A 27,196-nucleotide genomic window follows, 5' to 3' on the forward strand; every position below is an offset into this window, starting at 1 on the left:
AATTACAATGGGCGTGATATGTGCGATAGCGGGGATTATTTTAGAAAGGAGATTGGGCGTGATATATCGTTTGATTATAATTATTAGTATTATTATCCTTTATTTATATGGCACCACAAGGGTTCCGCAGCGCTCAATTACAGAGTACAAGTATATATATATATATATATATATATATCTATAGGGGGGCACCAATATTTTCCTTGCCTCCGGGCAACTGGGTCAAATTTACGCCACTGATGCACATGCAGTAGCATTCAATGCTGTCACCATCGGTATTATGTGCAACTCATAATAAGGCCCATAATGTGACTAGCAGTGCACCTGCCCTGCATCAGTAACACATGTACTAGAGTTATGGCACATATACATCAGATACATTTATGCACAAGTTGGTCAAATGCACAAATGTTTTAACACATGTATAATAGAGCAGGTATAATATTCCTTCTTATGTATGAATAAAATGAATAAAAATGTTAAGCTAAAATACACCTATGAATTCATATAATAAAGGAACAAGCAGCAAATTAAGCACTAGGAGCTTTACCATTGAATCCACAATTAGATAATAAGGGGTAGATTTACAAAGCTTCTAAAACAGAGAAGTTGTGGTGTTGCTCATAGACAATTCTGTCAATCATTTTCTAAAATGCAATAGAGATATTATAGTTACAATATAATCTAAATGGTTTGTATGGGTAACACTATGGATTGTCTGTTTTAGATGCTTTAGTACATCTACCACTTAGAAGCAAATAGCTGGTACTGACAATTTTAATTCTTCTAACCTTCATTCTTTAATTCTTGCACAAAGGGGCATATGTAATAGGGTCCAAGTTGGCCAGAGGTGTGGGATGCTGGCCGATGTTGGACATTTTTTTAAAGGGGAAATCATTTGCAAGGCATGATTACAAGCTTTAACCCTAATACATCTAATACATATGTCCCAAAATATCTTCCATACCAAAGTTTTACACTATGGGCGGTATTCAATTCTTTTCACCCCCTTCCACACCCATTCTGTTTCTGCTAACGGCCATGGTATAATCATTTCAGCTCACTACCCCTGGGGTAGCGAGGGCGCCCAACCCTTTACGCAGCTAACCCTAATTACAATGGGCGTGATATGTGCGATAACGGGGATTATTTTAGAAAGGAGATTGGGAGTGATATATCATTTGATTATAATTATTAGTATTATTATCCTTTATTTATAAGGCACCACAAGGGTTCCGCAGCGCTCAATTACAGAGTACATATGTACATAATCAAAACAGGAAAACAGTGACTTACAGTTGAAGACAATATAGGACATGTATAGGGTAACTAAGCATAACTACACCAGTAAACGACATAGAGACAAGTTTCAAGGTGGCCAAAAAACTGCAGGATTTGGGCAGTTGAGGATTATTAAAGTAATAAAAGCATAAGCACATGAGGGAAGAGGGCCCTACTCATGAGATCTTACAGTTTAGGGATTACTGCCCTATATATTAGATATTATATATATATATATATATATATATATATTAATGTTTTATAATTGATTAATGGCACTTTATCTGTAAAAATAAAGTATACAGGTATGTGCATTTACTGTAAATGTGTTTCACTCAAAATGAAATAATTTAATACTAAAGACAATGCTTTATTGCAATGTATGTATATTAGAGAATTCATTTGTCACAGCACAGCAAATTTAGAAAATAGTATATGTTGAGAAATCAGTCAAAAAGTACCCGATACAACACCCTTATTTTTCCTTTCCAGTAAAAAGTGAACTTAAAAAATGAAGAGCAAGGTTAAACGGAGAACTGTCAGACAAAGCAGAATCACTTGTATCCCTGCCTCATGTATGTGCTGATTGTGCTTGTTTCATTGGGGGTAATTCAGACCTGATTGCTCACTAGCGTTTTTTGCAGTGCTGCGATCCGGTCAGAACTACGCATGCGTATGCACCGCAATGCGCAGGCGCATCGCACAGGTACAAAGCAGATCGCCGCTCAGTGATGGGTTTGTGAGAAGAATCCATTCGCACAGGTGATCGCAAGTAGATTGACAGGAAGAAGGCGTTTGTGGGTGTCAACTGACCGTTTTCAGGGAGTGGTTGGAAAAATGCATGCATGTCAATGCGTTTGCAGGGAGGGTTCCTGATGTCAATTCCAGCCCCAGACAGGCTGAAGTGTTCGCAGCAGCTGAGTAAGTCCTGGACTGTGCAGAAACTTGTACATCTCTGCTACACATGCGTTCGCACACTTGCAAAGCGAAATACACTCCCCTATGGGCGGCAACTATCTGTCCGCAGCGCTGCAAAAAATAACCTAGCGAGCGATCAGGTCTGAATTAGGCCCATTGTCTTTAAGAAAAGCCCAATATACTGTACATAGAAACATGTCTGGGGACACATGTGATACTGATTTGCCTGACAGTGGAACAATTCACAAACACTTTATGATCCAACTTTCCACTGAGAAAACGTACCATCAAATAACTTTGCTTCTGTGGTGATACAATTCTACACTCATAGACCGGAGGGAATCACAATTCAGAGAGGAGGCTAAACCTGAGCCACAGAGTTCTTAAGAAAAATTTTACAAACTATTGCTTTTACATTTCTTTGCATTTAATCATAAATTATTCCCACTGAAGAACTTCATTTTACATTCTACGGCTGCTTACTGTACTTATAAACTGATATGCTTTATGCCCCATGTAACCCCCATATTCTCTGGTGTTATGGAAAGGAAACCAGCAGTGCATTTATATAATATGATAAGTTATATGCAATTTTTTTCTCTTTATTAGTACTGGATTTGTCATATTGTTATATTGTTGTTATCTGTTTAAATGATTTATTGTCATTTGGCCTATATTGCATATACTTAGATTTTTTTAAAGTAAAGGTTTGTAATTTATTTCTGTTCCAAGTGCACAAATAATTTTTGCCACTAAATATATCATCAGAGCAGCTTGCTCTTAGCTACTACACTTCTTTGAACATAACAATAAATGAAGTACTGTAAGCTGATGCCAAGGGATCTCAGAGAAAAAACTCACTAAAACTTGGAAAAGCTTTATCAAAGATATAAAAGACAAACTGTGACATCTGAAATGCCTAGTAAAACTCATCAGGGGATTACTACAGTATAACCTTACACAGTAGCAATCAGTGACCCTGGTCAAGTTGACACAGACATAAGCAATTATTTACTTTTTTTCAGTATGACAAACTATTTTCTTAATTGTGGCATAGTTGGTAATGACTAACATAATTTATACCTACAGTATAAACCAGAGCCACAACTAGACTTTCGGTGCCTTGTGGAAGAAAGAGAATTGTCACCCCCCAGGTATATATTGGGTGTGTGTGTGTGTGTGTGTGTGTGTGTGTGTGTGTATACACACACACACACACACACACACACACATACATACATACATACATACATACATACATACACACACATTTACAAAGTACAAGGTAAACTTCAAATAGTTAAAACTCTCCAGTTTGGAATTCTCTAGCTTTCTATACAAGGGCAGATCGCTCAATAAATAAAGTGTCTGACTGCAATGTCAGAGGTAATAGATTTGAATCCTGGTCATATCATTATCCCAAAATGTAATAAAGGACAGTGCAACTGAACACCAAAGAGCTCTCACGTCAAGTTCATGAATGCTATGTAGGTATTAGTGACAAAAGGGGTGGGGGTAGGAGACAGGTGTGGTCAGCAGATGCTGGGCTTCAAAAGGGGGAAGCTGCAAGTGAAAGTAGTTAGGTAATTCATAATTGACATGTGATGCCAAAATTGCCCCCTACCCTGCAGCGCTATGTTCGGAGCACACTCCACACACACCTAGTTACGGCCCTTGTATATACTGTACATGTGAACTGGAAAGACCAAAGAAGGGTTTTCTGAACTAATAGTTTATTGTCTCACCCAGTAACATACAAAACCTTACCTACAGAGCCCACCAACACTTTAAATTAAGTACTTTTTATACTTTTCAAACAAGTATTTGACACATACTAAACATGAACATGATTTTATTTTCAAAGAACATCCAAGAATGCCATACAATTATTTTTATTTTACCTTACATGAACATCACATCAAGTCCTTAGTTTCTGGTATTGGCTCTCTCAAAGAAGCTCTCTCCAGTTGATTTCTCTCATTTCAGTAATAGTAGCAAATTACTGAAATCAACAAAATGTAAATACAGCTGTAACCTTTGTACAGCCATGATATCAGATCTGTAAAAATATATGGTACACTCCCAATTAGAAGAAGCTACAGAACATTTTCTTAAATTCCTCTACAAATAGAACTTTAAATTTAGAGTACTGAATGTATTCTTAATCAAAACTGTTTTAGATTCCCTAAAATATTTTATTTACAAACCAAAGAAACTGATGTATTCTGAACTATTGAGAAAATAACTTCATTGGGTTCCACAAACTCTTTTAACACAAACTTGATCCTCTGGAAATGACATATTGGTGTTTTTATTTGGGATGGCAGTGAATTTTTTTCCTGAATATTTAATTATCTAAACAATAATGAGAACATCCTTGCTTTTACTCTTTCTTCAATCATGGAGTCATATTTTTAGATTTTGAAAATATGTATTACAGAATGAGGCATTACCCTCAAGACCCATTTTAAAATTGTAGGCTCTAACAGTTATATCCTGAAAGTTATCACAATAAATTAATAAAATAGAATGATTTTTGAAGATCAAGCACCATGTCTTTCCAAAAGTTTACTCAAAAGATGATATGACACGGACCATGTAAATTCATGCAAAAACAAAGTATACTTAATGGAGCAAGAACAACTCCTAGAAAATGCCAAGAAAACTAAGGAATGCATTCTCACCTCTTCCTTCATCATTGAATATAATGCTCAATCTACCTAAATATAACCTATATTTAAAAAATGGAGAATTCTGCTCAAAAATCCAATTTGAAGGAAATACTTCCCAACAAACCAACAGTGATATTCAGAAAGACAACATTAAGTACTGTACCATTAAGCCCCCACTGTGCCTATACAAAAGTCCACACAAACCTAACTTCATGAAAGCAATGCTGGTTTCTATCCCAGCAACTACTGCAAGACTTGTCAATTCAGAACCAAATCTAAAGAATCTAAATAAATGTAAACAAGAAAACTTACAAAGTAAAAAACAATATGAACTGCAACCATAAACGGATTGTATAGAATGTACTTGTAGCATAAACAAAAACTTGAAAAATAAGATTTATGTAGTCAACCTGCACCCAAGATATATATTTTTTTACATTATATTAAAAGTCACACAAATTTTTGCATAGAAGTATAGATGTGTCCTCATATGTCACGCAGCGTGAGATGCCACCAGGTTCTGTGCAACTGCCCCAACATGTAATATTGAAAATCCATTTTTGCCACCTTCAAATATTGCATTACGTATGCTAGAATAGAATTATGAACAAGCACAAAAATTGCAGAACTGTAAAGACAACTCCACAATATTTTCCTATTTAAAAAAAAACAACAACAACAACAACAACAACCTGGAAATGCTATAGTACTTCAAAACAGAAATATGCCCATGTTTGGTTTTACCCATATCATATATAGTGCCAGCTGCATGGCAATATTAATGCCATATATATACAAAACATAAAGGCTTTTGCTATCAGCTCTAACCATAATATACTGCTAATCTGTGTGTATGTAGCAAATAAAATAGAGGGGGTTTTGTCATTGTTTGAACAAAACATTTAAGCTTGCAGCCCATGTCTTTCTGTTTTATATATATGTACAGTACGGGAAGCAGTCAGGATCCGGGCTGTTGGTATCCCGCCAGTCAGAATACCGACACCTGAATATTGACCCTATTCTGAATGCCGACACTGGCATCCAGATTGAGTGCACCATCCCAGCGCTGGAATACTGACAGCCAGAAACCCAAGTGTGGACAGACCACAGCACACCACAGATAAGGGAGGGAGGTTAAGTTTAGGCTACGGGGAGGGGGAGGGATATGGTTATGCTGCATCCTGGGGGTTAGGCAGTGTGAAGGGGGGGTTAGGGTTAGGCACCCTCTCGGAAGGGTAAGGGTTAGGCTGCAGTGGGGAGGGATAGGTTTAGGCAGCAGGGACACGGTGTTAGGTTTAGGCACCTCTGGGGGGAGGTTAGGGTTAGGCACTAAGGAGGAGGTTAGGTTTAGGCTGCGGGTAGGGAAAGTTAGCATTAGGGGGTTGGGGAGAGGGGAGAACACCCCTTACTCACCCCTGTTGGCCCCTGCAAAATCGGGATCCGGCATCGGTATTTCAAGCGCTGGGATCTCATACTGATCTTTACAGTACTGTGCAAAAGTTTTAGACAGGGTTGGAAAAAATGCTGCAAATTAAGAATACTTTCAAAAGTAGAAGTTTAATAGTTTATTTATAATGACTGTGTTTCAACCTACTTGATGATCATTATCACCTGTTTAGTATGATTGGTAAAACATACTGTACACCTGACTATAATCCTACAAATTCCCTGACTTTGTGCAAGTGTATGCAGAAGAATTGATGCTGTTTTGATGGCAAAGGGTGGTCTCACCAAATATTGATTTGATTTAGACTTATCTACTGTTCATTCACTTTGCATTTTGTTAATTGGTGAAAAATAAACTATTAACACTTCTTTTTTTGAAAGTATTCTTACTTTGCAGCATTTTCCACACCTGCCTAAAACTTTTGCACTGTATGTGGTGTATGGACAGAAATACAAACCAGGAGTTTGCACCCTCTGCAGGAACATAATGTAGATCATGAATATAGAATCCTGCTGGCCGAGGCAGGACCTGCACTAGAGGGAGCAGGTTGTTAATTCAGCAATGCACAGGGATCACCAAGCTGTTATGAGTAGTACATGCAGGGATACACTGGTTAAGACTACGTACAGTAATTGATAAGGTGAATCAATAAGCAGCAATATGCATAGCTGAGCCTGAATGCAGGGATATGCAGACTGAGGTATAGCAGGAAGGTATTCTGGATGAAACAGAGAAGTAAACAAGTTTAATGAGAGAATGAGCACCAAACTTAATGCAGGAAACTATAGTAAGTAGCAAATTGCAGTTGGTAGTGCTGGTTATGTTGCAGGTAGGAGACAGAACACTAGTGTAATAGATGACAGCTGATTACAGCAGGGACAATTGGAGAATGATCCTGCTGCTGAGTAGTAATTGCTGAACAAGGACTTGTAGCAGATAGTGAACAAGGTACACTCTGTAGATCATAGAAGATGAACTGAAACTAAGTAGCTTGAAGCACAGGGATCAGAGAATCGCTACTCACACAAAGACTAGGAGTAGCTTGCAGACAAGTTGAAACAGCACAGAACTGGTGCTGGGGAATGGTTTATATAGGGCTCACTGCACTAGGATTGGGGTGTCAGTTGATCTCAGGCAAGATTGCAGCATCCATGTAGCCTGGACTACAGAAACATGATTCTGAAGTTGTAATAGACAGGAACATACTGAGATGACTGACCAGCCAGTGATTTAGCAGTGGTACAGTAGCTGTGTTAAGTGGGTCTGAGAAATCACAATGTGACAGGTAATATATGCATTGTTTATTTCTAATAGTACATTATTTCTTCTTTTTACTAATATTCTATTCCACAACTCTAGAAAATAAAATTACCCTGGAGGTATCTGTAGACTATATTTGCCCAATTACTATATTCTTCTCATATTGAGTAATGTTATATGGATTAAGTTGGCTCATAACCTATTGCATCAGTACATACATGCTTCCCATGCCAACACCTGGTGAATACCACCTACTTCAGCAAAATAGTTTGGTGGAGACATATTGCCAGGAAGACATAGACTGAATTGAATCCATCCCTTGTTAGAGTGACCCCTCTACACCCAAAACAGATGAGCAGGTGTTACAATCTGATATTAGCTGTGCCGTGTTCCCAATAACATAGTCTAAATTCTTTAATAAACTCCACTTTAACTTTTTGAAAAACTACAACTGAATCTGTCAATTAATTAGAATCAGAATCACTTTTTATTGCCAAGTATATCAGTACCGAATACAGAGTACACAAGGAATTTGTTTCTGATAACCACTGCTCTCAGACAACACAAAAGGACAACACAATAGGACGGCAACGACATAACACAGCATAACACAACACAGAGAATTTACCTTTATTAGACATCATTGTGTACACTGACTGGTAACTATGCTGATATATGTTGAATACCTGTAGTTGTCCACATGCTGAGTTATACATTTGTCAGAAGTTTGGCAATTCACTATAGGATTCTATGAGACAAGTCTGTCACAACATGTCATGCCTCAAGAAGGACAATGGATGAGTGTGTCTCCTTGGTTATTATGGGAAAGATGTATGAAGCAGTGAAAAGAGTGGAGAAGTGTGCCAATGGAGAAGTTGCCCATGACAGCCAATCAACTTTGAAGTAACATTTTTCAAGCATATGCTATAAAACTATAGGTAGCAGCTGATTGGTTGCCGTGGGCAACTTATACACTGGCACACTTATCCACTCTTTTCACTTATTCATACATCACCTATATCTTCACACAGGACAACTTACATCAAAGCAAACTGTTCCATAATCCGTGCCCTCAAGCGCCTCCACAAGCAAAAACTGTACATTTTTTCATTTGTGCAAATATAACATTTACAGTGGTTACTGTCATCCATTGCTATTACTGATAGCTAGGGGAGTGTATTATATTATTAACACTGAAGTTTTGCTATTCAGGGGACGTCATGAAATTTTATATTTGATAAAATACAGCTACTGGCCAAGGTTCAAATCACAATGGACGATTTAAAACCACACAACTACTATTTTAATGGTTGCATTGGAAAAAAAAAATAATGTTATTTATTTCAATATGTCTCTCTAAACTAAATTATTTTACAAAGGTAAGCAGAACAGACTCCAAAGGCTAAAAATCATTAGACATTATATACATTTCATGTAATATTCTTGTTTTGAGGACATATGCAAACATTTTCATATATATCCACAGTATGTTCCACTATATAAGATAAATAATGAATTGGTATGTATTGTGTTTTGTATTTATAGAACTGCTATAAATCTTTTTCTCAAGCTATGAAAGGCCAGAAACATGACTACACACATCAGCCCCTTGAGCATCAGGAAACACAAAATTAATCAAGCAAGCAAAGCCCTTTGCCTTTATTTCCAGTTCATTACATACACTCGTACTTTTTTAACTCATTCCATTACAAAACATTCCCTCTCCAATTGTATATTAATTATCTCTTATTTTATTTTATTATTTAAGTGGCTAAATGAACTTCAGAAATCTATGTGGATGATTTTCCTTTTAAATATTGAAGTTGATTACTTTTAAAATGGTCTAAATAATTTGTATAAATGTATGCTTTGAAGATCTAGATACATAATTATTAAACTACTGTACAATAGTTATTCAGTAATGTGTTCCAGTTCTTTAAACACAATGTAACAGCTTTTTTTTAAACTGGTAATAAATATAAATTTGGTTTCCTTCTTTGGTTTCAACTACTCTTTGTAAAAGAGGAGAAAAAATGGAATTTAGCTTCTAAACACTGAATCACATTTTTAGAGACTTTTAGCTGTCATTTTAGCAGCACCTTTTACTGTTAACCACTCCTCTTTGGTGCTCACTGTAGTGTTAGTTAACTAAACCTATGCCATCCATAATTTTGAGGGGAAATATGTTAAGTTTAACCCCAGTATCATTTAGCAATGAGCAGGATAAATAGGCTGCTGGTATGGGTGAAAATGCATGTCATGCAGAGGCTCTCACCCTAAATAGCAATATTTTTATGCCCAGCATACAGAGGGGTGTGGATCATTGGGTTTACCTTAAAAAGGTTAAAGGTCAACCCCTAAGTTCGACATGGTCAACACAGGAAAAATGTAAACATAGAAAAAGTCAACACAGAAAATTTGACAGGTTTTTTTTTAATTTTTTTAGTGTCATTTAATCCATAAAATGATGGGTACTCCAATTCGTGCACCATGCCCCCTTTGCTTTTCTTGCCATGCTTTTGGGAAAGGTGTCTCACTCCACTACCACTGCACTCAGCACAGGTTACTATATACCCAATCTTAGTCAATATGGATGGTAAAGTATGAAAAAGTTAAAATTGAAAATATTAATGTAAAAAAACTCATGTCAACCTTTTTCTGTGTCTACCATTTCCATGTTGACCTTTTGTTAATGTTAACCTTTAAACATGTCGTCCTGATGCATGTTGACCAATAGTGGTAAACCTATTGACTGTTAATCTTAGTGTGGTTGACCTAACGACTGCATACCCATATAGAGTTAGCAGTCTAGAAGTAAACATGACCTGACCTCATGCTTGCAATCCAAATTAACTCCTCTAAGAGATATATCATATGACCTAAAGTATGTACCCCAACATGTAATATTGAAAATCTATTTTTACCATCTTCAAATGTCGCATTATGTATGCTAAATTTATAAACAAGCACAAAAATTGGTGTACTGGAAAAGGCAACTTCACAATATATTTCTACTTAAATAGAAAAACTATGAATGCTATATTACTTCAAAACATTGCTGGATTTGTCTTCTATACTGGTGAAACTAAGAAAATTAGAATAATGTGCAAAAGTTCATTTATTTCAGTAATTCAACTTAAAAGGTGAAACTAATATATTATATAGACTCAATACATGCAAATTGAGATATTTAATGCCTTTATTTGTTATAATTTTGATGATTGTGGTTTACAGTTTAAGATGACCCCAATCCCAAAATCTCAGAAAATTAGAAAATTACAGTATATAAAATCAATGAAAATATGATTTTAAATACAGAAATGTTGGCCCTCTGAAAAGTATAATCATGCATATGTACTCAGTACTTGTTTGGACCACTGAGCAACAGACCAGTTCTTTTTTTCTTTCGCTTTTTTTTAATAAGACGCTTATGACGTTTTTTGTTGTTCAGGAGTGGCTTGACAAGAGGATACGACATTTGAAGCCCATGTCCAGGATCCGTCTGTGTGTGGTGACTCTTTATGCACTAACTCCAGCCTCAGTCCCCTCCATGTGAAGCATGGAGCAATGCAGAAGAGCTGAAGGCCGCTATTGAAGCATCCTGGTCTTCCATAGCACCTCATCATATGACCTAAAGTATGTACCCCAACATGTAATATTGAAAATCTATTTTTACCATCTTCAAATGTCGCATTATGTATGCTAAATTTATAAACAAGCACAAAAATTGGTGGACTGGAAAAGGCAACTTCACAATATATTTCTACTTAAATAGAAAAACTATGAATGCTATATTACTTCAAAACATTGCTGGATTTGTCTTCTATACTGGTGAAACTAAGAAAATTAGAATAATGTGCAAAAGTTCATTTATTTCAGTAATTCAACTTAAAAGGTGAAACTAATATATTATATAGACTCAATACATGCAAATTGAGATATTTAATGCCTTTATTTGTTATAATTTTGATGATTGTGGTTTACAGTTTAAGATGACCCCAATCCCAAAATCTCAGAAAATTAGAAAATTACAGTATATAAAATCAATGAAAATATGATTTTAAATACAGAAATGTTGGCCCTCTGAAAAGTATAATCATGCATATGTACTCAGTACTTGTTTGGACCACTGAGCAACAGACCAGTTCTTTTTTTCTTTCGCTTTTTTTTAATAAGACGCTTATGACGTTTTTTGTTGTTCAGGAGTGGCTTGACAAGAGGATACGACATTTGAAGCCCATGTCCAGGATCCGTCTGTGTGTGGTGACTCTTTATGCACTAACTCCAGCCTCAGTCCCCTCCATGTGAAGCTCCCCCACACTACTGAATGTCCTTTTTTCTGAGAATCTATGGGGCATTGCCAAGAGAAAGAGGAGAGACATGAGACCGAGCAATGCAGAAGAGCTGAAGGCCGCTATTGAAGTATCCTGGTCTTCCATAGCACCTCAGCAGTGCCATATGCTGAAAGAATCCATGCCACGCCGCATTGAGGTAGTCATTCATGCAAAAGGGGCCCAAACCAAGTGCTGAGTGCATATGCATGATTATACTTTTCAGAGGGCCAACATTTCTATTTTTAAAATCCTTTTTTTATTAATTTTAGGTAATATTCTAATTTTCTGAGATTTTGGACTTGGGGTTATTTTAAGCTGTAAGCCACAATCATCAAAATTATAACAAATAAAGGCTTGAAATATCTCACTTTGCATGTAATGAGTCTATATAATATATTAATTTCACCTATTAAGCTGAATTACTGAAATAATTTAGCTTTTGTATGATATTCTAATTTTCACCTTCATACAGTACTCTTGGTGCAGCCACAAGCACCAGACAGTCACTGTGCATTGTGTATGATATCACACTCACTTATAATAAGCATTAGTGCAGCTGTGGGCATGTGATACAAGAAGCTCCAATGCTTCAGCTTATTTGCAACACAACAAGAAACTTGGAGAGAGAAAGTACAAATAATCAGCTCCGAATTGTCTTGTTTCAAAAATAGCCTGTAAAGAGACAGTTAGAAACTTTACTTAATTTATCTCCACTTAAACTCTCTCCAAGCTTTGATAAATCTTGTCAGAGCATAAGCCAATTTTCCCAAGGGCTCTTTTGGATAGGTGGCAACTCTGTGTACTTCATGTAGGAACATAGTGTCTATCAACTCGTGCCACTATGGACTAATGGCTAATTATGGTACTGTGCAATCTTGTACCTGCTACTAAATAGACTGATCCTAATAATGCATGAACTGGTTCTGGGAAGAACTTCTTCTCCATGGTTTGTTCTATGTAAAGCACAGATTTTATCCAGACATCTTCTGAAATTTAAAGTCTCTATTAGAACGCATGTTCTGTTATTAGTGCACTTTTTCTATATTAGTTTTACATAATAACTATTATTAGCATTTATTGTAATTGTATTGTGACCCAAGTACATTATTATTGCTTAGAGTATATGTGTTTATTATGTTCATTTTATTGTGTTGTTTAATTTTGTAATAAACCTTAACTTTTTATTGTATCTGCATTGGTACTATTATGTGTTTCTATAGACAAAATTTATATTTACAATTAGTAAGTTTATTTCAGCACATTGTTACTTTATTGATATTACTTCAACCCATACCAGTGATTAATCCAAAACTCTGAAAAGGACAAACAGTCCTAATGTGGAAAATTATTCACAAACATAGAGTTAAAATATATACAGGTTAATAAATTGTTAAAAGAAAATAAATGTGCAAAAAGTAAATACAAAGGAAAGTGGACAATACTATCTTTCTTGAAATAAATATTAATTATGACTGGTAATTACTGATAACAGATCAACACAGGCATTCCTGCTGTCATTATTAGATCTACTATTGGATAGATATATATATATATATATATATATATATATCCAAAAAATATACAGGCACTCACCACTTCCTTGATGATGAAAACTTTATTGGTGTGTCTCACATAGAGACAATTAACAGCATGTCAGCAAAAGGTGTCGACGTTTCGGCTCCATCTGAGCCTTTTTCAAGACTAATAAGATTATAACAGGTTCTCACCCAGCAAGGAAGTGGTGAGTGCCTGTATCTTTTTTGGATATGTTACTGGATTTCTTGTAAATCTTTTATGGAGCACCGCCCAAGTTGCAAATTGAAGCAGTGAGTGTGGACTTTCTGGATATATATATATATATATATATATACACACACACATTGTGTATATATATATATATATATATATATATATATATACTGTTTATAAGTATATTGTGAATGATGAAGGTAATAACATATCACTTCTTAAGCCATAAATTCACAATGCTTTATATATTATTCCAAGAGAAATGGATTAGCAGACAAGTGTACTTAATGGCAGACAAGTATACTTAATGGAAAGTACTGCCAGATATTCAAAATTAATGTACTATATACAAGTTTTTTTAGAGCCACCTCAAAAAATCTAATTTAATATTTACATGTTTTCTTCTTTCTTAGTCAACTAAGAAATGTAAAACAAAATTTCCCACATAGTCAAAATGTAATATGTTGTAAAGATGCACAAAGAGTTATAATTGGGCTGCTCTGTTATTTCATAGCCAGACAGCCTCTCTGGAGCTACATTATGCCTAATCTTGAAGTTAAAAAACACCGAATGACATAGCCAATCAGTTACTTGGGAGGCATAAGAATATCCTTACTACAGTATCAACCAAAGACTAATACTTTAAAATCAACAAATCTGCATTAGATGTTTTTAACTCCCACTGATTAAAATGTTGGTATTCTTTTGGGCTAGCTTGAAAGGCTCTGATTGTGTCCTAACCTAACTTATTGACCAGTCAGGCTTCTGATTTGAACTCATTGCAAATGCAGGCTTTCAGGTCACATTGCATTTAAGCTATTGGCCTGAGTCAGGAGTAAAACAAAAAAAAGCAATTACAGTATAGTAACTGTGCACCTGGCAAACCATGTTGTACTGCAAGTGGGTTAGATTTAAAATGTGCAAAGAGATTTTGATTGTCATTCAAATTTAGTTTGCATTTGTGGACTACATGCAAAAGAAGCAAGTATTTACAATGCATGGCAAAAAATAATAATCACACCTTGAATTGCAATATTGTGTCCAGGTGCACAGTTGCAGCACTTGCTCTGTTTTGCTTTACTCTTACCTCAGATTCAGGTGCTATGTGTTTTTTTTCACCTGGAACAAGGAAACAAATAACAAGTCAGGGATTTTTTTGGAGTCACATTTTTAAGTCAATGGGGAACTACTGTACTTTAGTATAATATTAATAATTATTTGTTTTAAACATGGCCACAACATTTTTATTTTAAAGTGGGTACTAGTTTCAGTAAAGTCACAAGAGTATGCCTTCAATTGTATAGGTTAAAGGATAATTTTATTTACTTTTACCCTGTTACCCACAAGTAAAACACAAAAAATGTCTTTATTACTCACAGCCTGGGGTTTCTAAAAAAAATTCAGTATTTGGCTAATTTGATTGAGGTAGCAGAGGAGTGGATGGTTGCTTGCCCTCTAGGCAAGTCAGCCATATTAATTATTTTTTGTTTGTTTTTTTGTATCAATATCAAAGTAAGGGTAGCCCACTTATTGTAGATGCAAATGCAGGATTTCTAGAGGGGCATTTCCAAATGCAAGCCACAATTTCTCTCTCTGCTAAACATTGGAGCAAGTGCGAGAGGCTGGGGGAATGGAAGAAGTAAACAAACAAAATAGCAGAAGCACTAGTGTGTGGCTGATTAAACAAGTCGCCTGCTGCCATCAAGGTATGAGGTATGCCTTCCTTAAAATATGGAAATACAAAAGAAAAACCGCAATGGCGCAAAGGCAACTTTAGAGTCTAACAACACAAATGTGTATAACTGTATAAAACAGTTTATTAAAATAACACAATAGAAACTATTTTATCTACAGAGATACATAGACATATTATAAACTGTATAAGAGAAGCATTACAATTTTTATACAGTCTATAATATGTTTAAGTATCTATGGAGATAAAATAGTTTCTATTGTGTTATTTTAATAAACTGTTTTATATTACACATTTGTGTTGTTAGACTCTAAAGTAGCCTTTCTGCCAGTGGGGGTTTTTCTTTTGGAGTGGAAGAAGAACCTAGTAATGACCCTGGACATTAATGTAAATATTGGTCTTTTTATACACTGGATACTGTAAGGAATACAGTATTAATAGTTAACCTTATAGATGGTCTATAAATAATGAAAATAAGTGTTGAGGAAAAAGTGAAACATACCATGATAAAAAAAATGCAAAAACATAATAGAACCAGTACTGCACTTTTTCAGCACACATTCTCCCACCTCATGGTAAGGCTCCTGTCAAAGTCGAAAAATATTGCAGTACACACGTCACGTACGAACTACACACAGATGGCCTCCGCGTGTGTACTTGTTCTGCTGTGCGTGCACATATTCGCAATTTGCGTATGGTCACTCCCGCGGTCGTGCGCATCAGTGCGTGGTATGGGTATTTACAGTAGAGTTTGTGAACGCATGGAGAGCTATCAAAACACATTACATATTTAATCCAAATAGTGCACAATGTACACATAGTCCCCATGCACCACACCAGAAAATAACAACAGTTTAAATGGTTTCAGAACAAAGGGATTCCCCTTTACAGAATAGGAGGGGACAGAACAAGGTCATAAGGTGGTCTTTGGTATCCAGCTGTAGGGTATTTTAAGGGAAACATTCCGGTGTTGGTTTGAGGAAGATCGCAAGTTCCTGCGGATAGTTATGTGCAGGAGCACAATATAGATATAAACTGTATTTACTGTACATTATGTATGCGACGGGAATCCAGAGGAGACCACCCACAAGAGCAGTGAAAATAGACATCGTCCACCTATTCAAACAGACCTATGACCTCTCCTGTACTGTAAAAGTGCATTCCTGTGTCCAATGGACAAAGGGATTACAGTATCTATTGTATTGCTTTTGGAAGAAGTGTATAAAGAGAGCCTGCTTCTAGCCTAGTCAGACACAAGGCTCACAACGTTATCTATCAGATGGCGGAGGACCGGACCGGGTAGCGCAAGCGAATCCACTCACGTATGTAACATTGACTGTAGCCATTTACTCTGTTATATTGTATTGTATTGTATATATTGTAACCCCCTTTCAGCAATAATCCACTGTGGTGTCGGAACCCAGTGGTTTAACTACAGACTGGTGTCGTGTATTTCTTTCCCTGCTAAGGTTTAAAGTGTAATAGCATCACACTGCATTGCTGCATAAGGTTTAAAGTGTAATAGCATCACACTGCATTGCTGCATAAGGTTTAAAGTGTAATAGCATCACACTGCATTGCTGCATAAGGTTTAAAGTGTAATAGCATTGCATTGCATTACTGTAAAGGTCTAAAGTGTATCTCTGGGTGTGTGCGCGCTGTGTGTACTTTGTACCCCCAGTGCGGCGTTTGTACGCTAAGTCCGTACAGTGATACGGGACTCCGTACGTAAACAGTGTATAAAGTACGTAGCGTGTGTACTAGATTTAGCGGCCGCAGCGGCTCCATGGTAAAGTGTATTCTAAGTGTGTATAAGGTATAGCTTTTCGTTCCTGTATATAAATCGACGTTTATCACTCCTGTCTCATCTTTCTGTTAGCTACTCTCTGGTCCAGTGCACTGATTGTGCGCTCAGATCCACAGACACAGCAAACTTGGTAGAAAAAGCTGGGCATGGGATACCAGAAACCCTCCTGTATTTGCTTATGTATTGTCCCTGTCAATTGAAAGCATTGTGGCAGTTGCTACTACTAAATCCGACTAATCAGCAACCAGCACACTCAGAAAACAGAATATACTATACTATACTATATACTACTACCCGTACTATCAGCTAGTTTATACTGTCTCCAGCTGGAAAGGACACCTTACGCACACTCAAACCTACCCCAATTGCTGGGGAATAAGTGAGATGTCAGGCTCCCGGACTTGTAACACTATGTATTCAATCACTTAAACACTGTGGGGAGATTACCCTCTGGGTGAGTTGCTGGTACTCCACCATTGGAGCTGTAATACCTGAAATCCCTACTGTATCCAGGAGAGCCATGCTGTGAAAGAAAGTTTACTGGATCAAATTAATAAACTGCATACTCTCAAATGCTGTGGACTCTGGTATATGTATTTGATACTATAAATGTGACTCACAACTTCTGGACCCCACTGTTCTCAGAATAATATCTACACCAGGTAACTTAATTTTGCATTTACTATATTGCACTAGTTTCTAACTTCAGAGACTTGATCATCAAATGCCTATATTGCACATTTGATAAAATGTTTAAAAGTACACAGTTTAGGTCTCTTCCTAGCCATGCTGTGATAGAAACAACTATTTCCATTATTTTTCTATACTTGTAATAACAGCAAACACTTCCATTACTATGTAAAACATATTTAAAAAATATCCTCAACCATTCACCGATGCTAGACAGCCAGATATTATTTTCACTATAAAAAGGAAGACTACAAGTATGAAACTCCCTTGTATAACAATTATCAGCCCCAGGCTGGAAAGCACAAGGATTACACTTTTATTAATTGTTGAAAAACAAAAGCATAGCCTACAATTTCAGACTTCCAGTTTCACATCTGAAAGTTCTGGGGTTCTTTTTATGGACCGAGGAATTAGATTACTATTCAGCGTGGTACAACTTTTCACCCCAGTAGTCCAAGTATTACAGACTATTTAGAATAAGTGAATATATAGTACCAAAGATCCCTTTTCACCAGGTTTTTTTATTGAATTATTTAAATTTACATTAAGATTTTTTTAATTACTAAAACATATAGTTACCTATTTAAAATAACCAACTAATAAAACATATCCTATGGAAATGACTAATAAAAAAACTCTTTATTTGTGCCAAATTTCCAATATTTTATTAATGACATGTAAAATGTTTAATTTATATTCACCATGTGAGTTGACAGCTTGAAGGTGTACATGTCCTGTACCTTAAACACAGGCTACATACTTAACCTTATAAGCACAGCACCGAAACATTGTAATATTTTATCAGTGCATTAAAAATTACAAAATGAACCAAAGTCTGACTATGCCATATTCTGAGTTTTTTTGTTTAGGGATCAAAATCAGAAAAGATAATAAAACACAAAATCTAAAAATCTCAATGAGCATTAAAGTTTTAAAACTGTGATTAGTAATATAAAAGTTGCCATGACCTACATTATCTATAACGTTATACACTAACGGGCCCTACACATTTATGAGCTGACATTGCAGTGGTTGTCCCAGTACAAAATGGATGAGTTTGAGTAATTGAGACTCAATTAAATGTGGGTACATCAGCATCTTTTGGGTAGCATACCTCTTGTGGAAATTGGAGGGCTTGAGAAATACTGTACTGTAGTTCACAGCGATGTGATGAAAATTTATCAGCAGTACTATCTAGCCACTTCTGATGTGCTGATTGCATATTGACCTCTTCTAGCTGATACTGCTTAAACCATTAGTGTTTCAGCCATATTATATTAAGATGCACTCTGTATTTACCTTGATTCATTGACTTTTCAATTTTGACTACTATAATGTATGCAAGTGTTCTCATTTGATTTTTATTTTACTTTGTTAAATTGGGCAAGCATATATCTTGGAAATGGCTCAAGGTGAATGGACAATGAAAGAAGACTCACACATGAGATGAAAGCAACATATATTTTATTTTTGTGTAATTATATTGGAAATGCAACTTTATAAAATAATAATAATAATAATAATAATAATAATAATATTATATATATATATATATATATATATATATATATATATATATATAGCACTTTTCTCCTAATAGGACTCAAAGTGCTTTACATTTGCCTTTACCGCACAAAATACAAAGCAAGTTTAATAGTAGATCTTAGTGAAATGTCTGAGTGAATAGATAAGTCTTAAGTCTATTTTTGAAGAGTACCAGAGTAGAGGCTTTCTGAACTGTGTGGGGAAGAGATATCCATAGAGCCAGAGCCACAAAGCTGAATTCTGGATCCCCAGATAACTTTAGGGAGATTCTAGGTACTGTTAGTAGTCCTTAATCTACAGATCGCAGTAATTGATTGGGTCAGTGAGGAATCAGAAGCTGCTTCAAGTTCCTTGGCACTCATCATGTAGGGCTTTGAAAGTGAGTATGTGAATCTTGAAAACAATTTGCCATCCTACAGGTAGCCAGCGAAGGGAGTAGAGAGTGGTTGTTATGCTGCTGGAACAGGGCTGGTTGGTTAAAAATCTGGCAGATGCCTTTTTGTACCATCTGCAAGCAGTGCATTTATTTTGCTGGTAGACCAAGGTATAGGTATTGCTGTAATCTAGGTGTAAGTATACAAATGCATGTATGACTTTAGGCAGATCTTCTGAGGGAATTGTAAGTGCTTGATTCTGGCTATTTTCCTATGTTCCTCAAATGAAATAATGAGGATATGATTGTGGCTGATACCTGATGTTTAAATGGCAAGCTTTAGAATTTGGTATGAAACAAAAAGGAGCGTGTTTCCGCACTGGTTGAGAAAGTATTGGAAAATGTATTTAAGAAAATGTATTCATCAATACCAACATTTATAGATTCTATTTACTATATTGTATAGTTACAGGACTTGTTGGCGGTGCACCAAAAGGGTTTCAGTAATACTCTACTTATGTTGTTGAGACAAACAAGAAAGAAAAGGACCCTTGGCTGGCGCACTCATTACATAAGAAATTTGTTGAAAAAAAGGATTATTACATATATTAAAACATAACCTTTATTAGGAAAATCTTTAAAATACAATACCCCCTGAAAATATGTTGGGAGTGAAAATTATTTTAAATAACATAAATAATTAATCTATAATATAAATAAAGATTTTTCAAATATATTTGTGGCTAAATGCCAGATATGCAACAGGATTAATTCCAAGTACTGGAGTGGGCTATGTAAACGGCGCCCTCTATTGACTATCTATTATGATAGCAATTGTCTATCTTGAATTCTCATTAGCAGTGGACTTACCCAAAATAAGAGGATTTTTGTTGGTAACCCAAGGTGATAACTCAAAATGTATTTACTTATTTTAGTAAAAAAGAATGTTTAGAGACACCTAGAGGTTTTAAAGATGCAGGTTGGGGATAGCAGAATTAAAATATGTGAATCTGCTTTCAGCGTTAGACTGGTTTGAGATCCAGAACTTACTACACCGGGTATTCTCAGGTGGTCCCCCTCCTGATACTTTCCCGGCCCAACACTTTATCGCTTCCAAGATTGGATGAGATTGGGCATTTTAAGTGTGGTTTGGTAGTAAATGGTATATTGTCTCCTTTCCAGAATCGTTGATGAGAGTTCACGGAATTTAGAGGAAATTTAATGAGAAGATGTTAACAGAAACTATATTGGTTAAGTAGTAGGATAGTAAGATGGATCTGCTGTTGGTGTTAGAGACAGCTGTACCCGTCAGTTGGAAAAACTGCCCAAGGAAGTGGTAATATTGTGCTGAATCACCAATGAGAGTCATGAAATGGCAGAAAGGAGGAAAAATTGCATGTAGAGCATGCAGTATTGGTTCCTTTATATATTATCCTATGTTGATAATATTTTTTGTACAGGAATAAATGGTGTATACTTAAATACAACAATTAATGAAAAAATATAAAGCAGTCAGATTGACAAGTTATAAGGTCGAACAGCTGAAAAATGGGGAAGAAGATCCCTTTTATGTCCTCATATAGGGGCTGCTGTATTCCATTATTCAATTGTATCAAAAATGTTACAAAAATAGAAAACAGTTTTCAATGCAGCCAGGATTTGTTCAGAATAGCCAGAATGGTTTTTCAATCATACAGCTGAGAATAGAAGGAAAGGGGGAACCCTTTTCATCCTAGTATAGTACTGCTGTTTTGTTCTGAAATATTGTACACATAAACCTAGATATCGAGGTTTTATGCAGCTAGGACAGAGTAGCTATCAGTTGAACAGCTAGGAAATATGCACATGTGAAGGATTATATTTATACAAACAATACCATTGTGTCCTTCGCATAAATCTGCTGTGTCAAGAAATGTTTATGCACCCATTCATAGCATTGCAAGAAATGCAGGTCTTATTGGTGACTAGATATCTGCACAAATGTAGCAGAATAGTTGATAATAAGGGGGGCTCGGGTTAATACCCGTTACCATATTATGCTTAATGAGGTCGGGTATCTGCCTGCAGGCACTGCTGGTGCTTCTGAAGTTCGGTCCGGGAGTGCCGCATCCTTCTGCTCATGGAAGGTGGGCAGCTATCCATGGACTATGTTAACTGGTGCCATTGCATGGGTCTGGAAGTGCCGTGAGCTTCCTGTTGCTGGTAACAAAAATCCTCTTATTTGGGGTAAGTCCACTGCTAATGAGAATTCAAGATAGACAATTGCTATCATAATAGATGGTCAATAGAGGGCGCCGTATACATAGCCCACTCCAGGACTTGGAATTAATCCTGTTCCATATCTGGCATTTAGCCACAAATATATTTGAAAAATATTTATTTATATTATAGATTAATTATTTATGTTATTTAAAATAATTTTCACTCCCAACATACTTTCAGGGTGTATTGTATTTTAAAGATTTTCCTAATAAAGGTTACATTTTAATATATGTAATAATCCTTTTTTTCAACAAATTTCTTATGTAATGAGTGCGCCAGCCAAGGGTCCTTTTCTTTCTTGTTTGTCTCAAGCTTTAGAATTTATCAATAATATTCTCTTGGGTATATATGACATTTTATTAGATTTAAATATTGAGGAAAATTTTGAGTTACATGCAAACTAAATTTTATTTACAATTCATACTCTGGATATGTAAATAAACATATGATCTGTTTAAGGATTTTTGGATATGCCTGACTTGATTCTCATGCCTGGAGAGTGTTTTATAAGAACAATGGTACACAATTAAGTCTTCTTAAGATTTATTATGCACAGCTGTACAAAATCACTCAAAAAAACTTTATGTCAAGTTAATTGTCTTACAGGTCATCAGCATTATATATTAAAATTGTCTAAAACATATGCTAATCAAAGTTTGTAATAAATACCCATTATAGCAGATTCCCAAACTCATGACTAAAATATCCAAAATATTCCATAAGTGCTAACTTCTCTTTTCTCTTCAAAATATTCCCAACCACAAACTATCATATGCCTTATGAATCTCCAAAGCAATTGTTTGTTTATGAATATTTTTTATACAAGGCATTAAAAAACAAAACATTTCTGCAGACTTAGAATTCAGAATTAAAGCTACATTCACCATTATATTGTGTATTGTGGATCATGCGGCTTCCATATTGTAATCTATTATCCATATCACTCCTCTCTATGCTGATTCTTCTTAGCATCATATTATATCATGAGGGTTAGCATAACAAACAACAAAGGAAACAGAAGATGCACAGGGACAGGGACAGGTACTTGCAGTACCAGATAGGGTTGTCCCTAATTTTTTATATGAACCTTTGGTGTGACTAAGGAAACCACAATAAAGCTAATTGATTATTATCCATGTTCAACATTCCTTCCTCCGTTATTTTCTGCTTATAGGGACATACAGTACTCTCACACAAGTGAGATTTTCAGGATCATCGAAAGATTGGCGGGAAGGTTGTGTACACAATTTATTATTACTGTTCTGTAATTAGGATAACACATTTATCTTTAATTTTAATCTCCAGAATCTGTTACAACATTGTATGCAGATTATTGGTCTACACTTGAAGCCTATGAATAATATGCATTAAATAATTATGCATACATTAAAATATTGCAATATTCCAGAGAAAAGTTTAACAACACTTTATCCTAACCACAAAAAAGGTTCCCACACTTCTTCAGCACCTATGCCACTCAAGCATTTCTCTAATTCCTGAAAATTATATAGATATCCTATAATTTCAAACTTAATATCATCTATATATACACAACATTCCTGACCTAGTACAGAACATCTACTTTGTCCAAGTCCATTTTGTAAAGTCACTTTCCCAATTTAAGCAACATTTTCCACTGCTGGATTAACAGAGACATCTAATCTATTATAGTAAATATTTCTGAAATCATTTTTCTAAAATAATAAAAATAGATAATGAGAAACATACTGCAGCGGTACACTAACCATCAAGAATCTAATGGATAAATTCCTTTTTTCTTTTTCCTCTTGCTATGATATTTCAGGTATGTCTGATCAGCAGGAATAACTTCATGTTCCACAGGGATATTTCTCAGATGTTGTTCTAAGTGGTCAGTAACTCACACAAAGGGAACAATACATACTCTTAAGTAAAGGCATGCCCACTCTTCAGTACAGTATGTACTAAAGAAAGTCAGTGTCAGACTCTGTGGGTTTTCTAGACTGTGTAATGTTGGAGGCCATTTACAAGGTTTTATGGGGTTTCTTATTTAGGGGAAGTTTAACTTATTTTTTGATACTGGCACAAGTACAGGAAGAGATCTGAAAGGGCACAAAATTACAATTACAGATTGCCAGTAGAGACTGTTGAATATAATTTGGGACTTTGGAGAGTGCCTCATTCAGGACTGGCATACAGCTAATAGCTGTAACACAAAAGATAACACTAACACTTTTGTGTGGGTAATTTTCAAAGTAGCAGGTAGAATACTGGAACTGTATGCTGTCTGGCACAGAGAGTAACACAGAAGTACACTGGAAACTGTGGAGAGCACCCACAAATGATAACTGGCTCTGAAAGTTACACTTGAAAACAATGGTGAGCACCCAGCAGTGATGCCTGTAACTGAGAGTAACAGAGGATAACACTGGAATATACAGAGAGCATCCAGCAATAGTGACTAGTGCTGAGATTAACACAGGAGCAAACTGGAAATTGTGGGGAGTGCACAACAGTGGTGAGTGGTGCTGAGTGTAACACAGGAGGAAACTGGAAACTATGTAGAGTGCCCGGCAGTGGTGGCTGGCAATGAAAGTAACACAGGAGCACACTGAAAATGGTAGACAGTGCCCAGCATTGGTTACTGACACTGATAGTGTAACAGCAACAGGTGGAGTACTCTGGAACTGTGGAACCAACACTAGAACAACAACACTCAGTAAACTACTGTATTTAGCAGAATACAGTAGAAGTTGTTCTGTCAAGGAGCAATGGCAATTGGTAGAATTATATAGGGTGCCCTGGCTACTGACAGGTCACTGGAGTCATGTGCAAAAAACAGGTCCAGGATTAGCTGGGTAGTTATTACCTGACTGAAGGCCAGGTGGTGGTACCTATGTTCTGGTGGCAGTGGACTCCATATGTGAATACAGCTTTTAGCAGAAAGACAGGGTGTGACATATCCAGTCAGCTTAGGAGACAGATCTAATACCATGTGGTGACAGCACCAATTATGGTAATGAGGACCACCAGTCTGTGTACTGAGCACAACAGAACTTGTAATGGAAAAAAGCTGCTGCTATTTCATTGTAGAACTTCTTGTACAGATTCAGAGACTCTACTGCACACAGATATAAAAATGTTGCATATCAAATAAATTAGCACAGTGTCATAAAGCATCCTAGCCACATTGCATTGTGGAGACTCACAGAACCAGGTGTACCAAGGGGAACTGTTTTGCACAACTGCAGCAATGATGTATGAGGACAAATCTATACAATAATATAGGGGAAACCCTTCACAAACTGTATTTTAGGTAACTTGTTAAAACAGGTGTGATTCCCAACTGTTTTCATGTACAGTATGTGGTGTTGATAAAGGTGGTCATTCCAAGTTGTTCACTCGTTGCCGTTTTTTTGCAACGCAGCGATTAGGTGGAAAATGTGCTTGCGCATGGTTATTTAACACAAAACTTAGTAGATTTGCTGGTGTTCGTGCGGCGCTTTTCAGTCGTACTGCTGATCGGTGAGTGATTCACAGGAAAGGGGCGTTTCTGGGAGGTAACTGAGCATTTTCAGGGAGTGTGCTAAAAAACGCAGGTATGCCAGGGAAAAATGCAGGAGTGGCTGGAGAAACGGGGGAGTGGCTGGCCGAACGCAGGGCGTGTTTGTGACGTCAAACCAGGAACTAAACGGACTGAGGTGATCGCAATCTAGGAGTAGGTCTGGAGCTACTCAGAAACTGCATGAAAATTTTTAGTAGCAATTCTGCTAATCTTTCGTTCGCTATTCTGCTAAGCTAAGATAAACTCCCAGAGGGCGGCAGCCTAGCGTGTGCAATGCTGCTAAAAGCAGCTAGCGAGCGATCAACTCGGAATGAGGGCCAAAGTTAGCTAGTATTGGTATGTATGGCTCTAAACTTACATGTAGATGTGTATAATCCACAGTTTACTTTAATTGACTGTTTTTGCAAACATATGAACTATGCATTTCTATCATTGAGTTTCCTACCAAATAATCTTTATGATTTTCCCTATGCAAGCAAGTATTTTATATACACATATTCTTCTGGTATGCCATTGAAGTCATATTTATCATTGGTCATATACTGTAATCCTTTGTCGTTAAAATATTCAAATTTTCAACAGAATCAAGATCATGGCAATCAGTACTCCATCCAAAACTGCAACCCCAAAGACCCAAGTCTGGACAAAATGAGCTTTACAATACTCTTTAGAGTTATATTTCTCTTCAGAGTTACTGCACTTGCAAATGGCCTACTTTTATTCTGACTGTTCAACCACTCTTTTGGCCCAAGAGGTGCCTGTAACATCCGCTCGTGATGCTATTACTTGTGATGTAAAAGAATTGTAACCTGAAAAATGTCCTCCAATTCAGCTGTCTCAGATTAGATTTATTTTACAATCTATCTTAGAATATCTGCAAACTATTTCTCTGTTTCTTAGCAGCAATTAGTACTGTCACACTATGTACAGTATGTATGATTTAGAAAGGACCTGAAGATTATTACCCTATGTGGAAACCATCACACATATACTGTAGAAACAGAGATACCAGTCAAGGAAATAAAAGGACTTTGACTTATTACCCAGTCAATTACCAGCTTTACCACAGCATTTATAAATGACTTTTACCAACATGAATAGGTCCACTCAGCTTGTTCTAGTGTTACTGGAGACCTGATTGTTGTGAACCTTAACTGAACCAGCATACATTCACTAACAAGAACCAATGGCGAGGGAGATTACACCAGTGATGATCACACTATTTGTCAACTCTACAAGAAGCAGAAGAGATTAGCCGGCATGGCGATACTGATGTTTTATGGCTCATTATTTTTCCAATGCTGGGTGGCATACAAACCTAGAACAAGCACTGTCGAGACTCCATATTTTTACCCCTACTGCTTCAAGCTTAAATCATTCTGTATGCAAAACATATCATGTATCCCCATCTTCTTACAAGGTGAGACTGTGTGTGCATGTGGAAAAACAACAATATGATTATAAGATTGGACCTTTTAATACCCTGGTTTATTAACCCTTATTGAACAAGGTAACTGCATACAATTTCAGGGTGAAAGTAACAGTGGTTTGTGTATCAGTTGCTGTTTACAGTGGCATTTATTAGATATTTATCCCTTATCAATTTTTATTGCATATTATA

General features: G+C 36.2%; 1 pseudogene; it reads right to left on the bottom strand.

Annotated features, from left to right (window-relative positions):
• Positions 1 to 20,812: 20,812 nt before the first annotated feature.
• LOC134897534 (5S ribosomal RNA) lies at positions 20,813 to 20,930 on the bottom strand (annotated as a pseudogene).
• Between the last annotated feature and the right edge of the window lie 6,266 nt (positions 20,931 to 27,196).

This window comes from Pseudophryne corroboree, chromosome 3 (assembly GCF_028390025.1).
Source record: "Pseudophryne corroboree isolate aPseCor3 chromosome 3, aPseCor3.hap2, whole genome shotgun sequence".
Taxonomy (NCBI): domain Eukaryota; kingdom Metazoa; phylum Chordata; class Amphibia; order Anura; family Myobatrachidae; genus Pseudophryne; species Pseudophryne corroboree.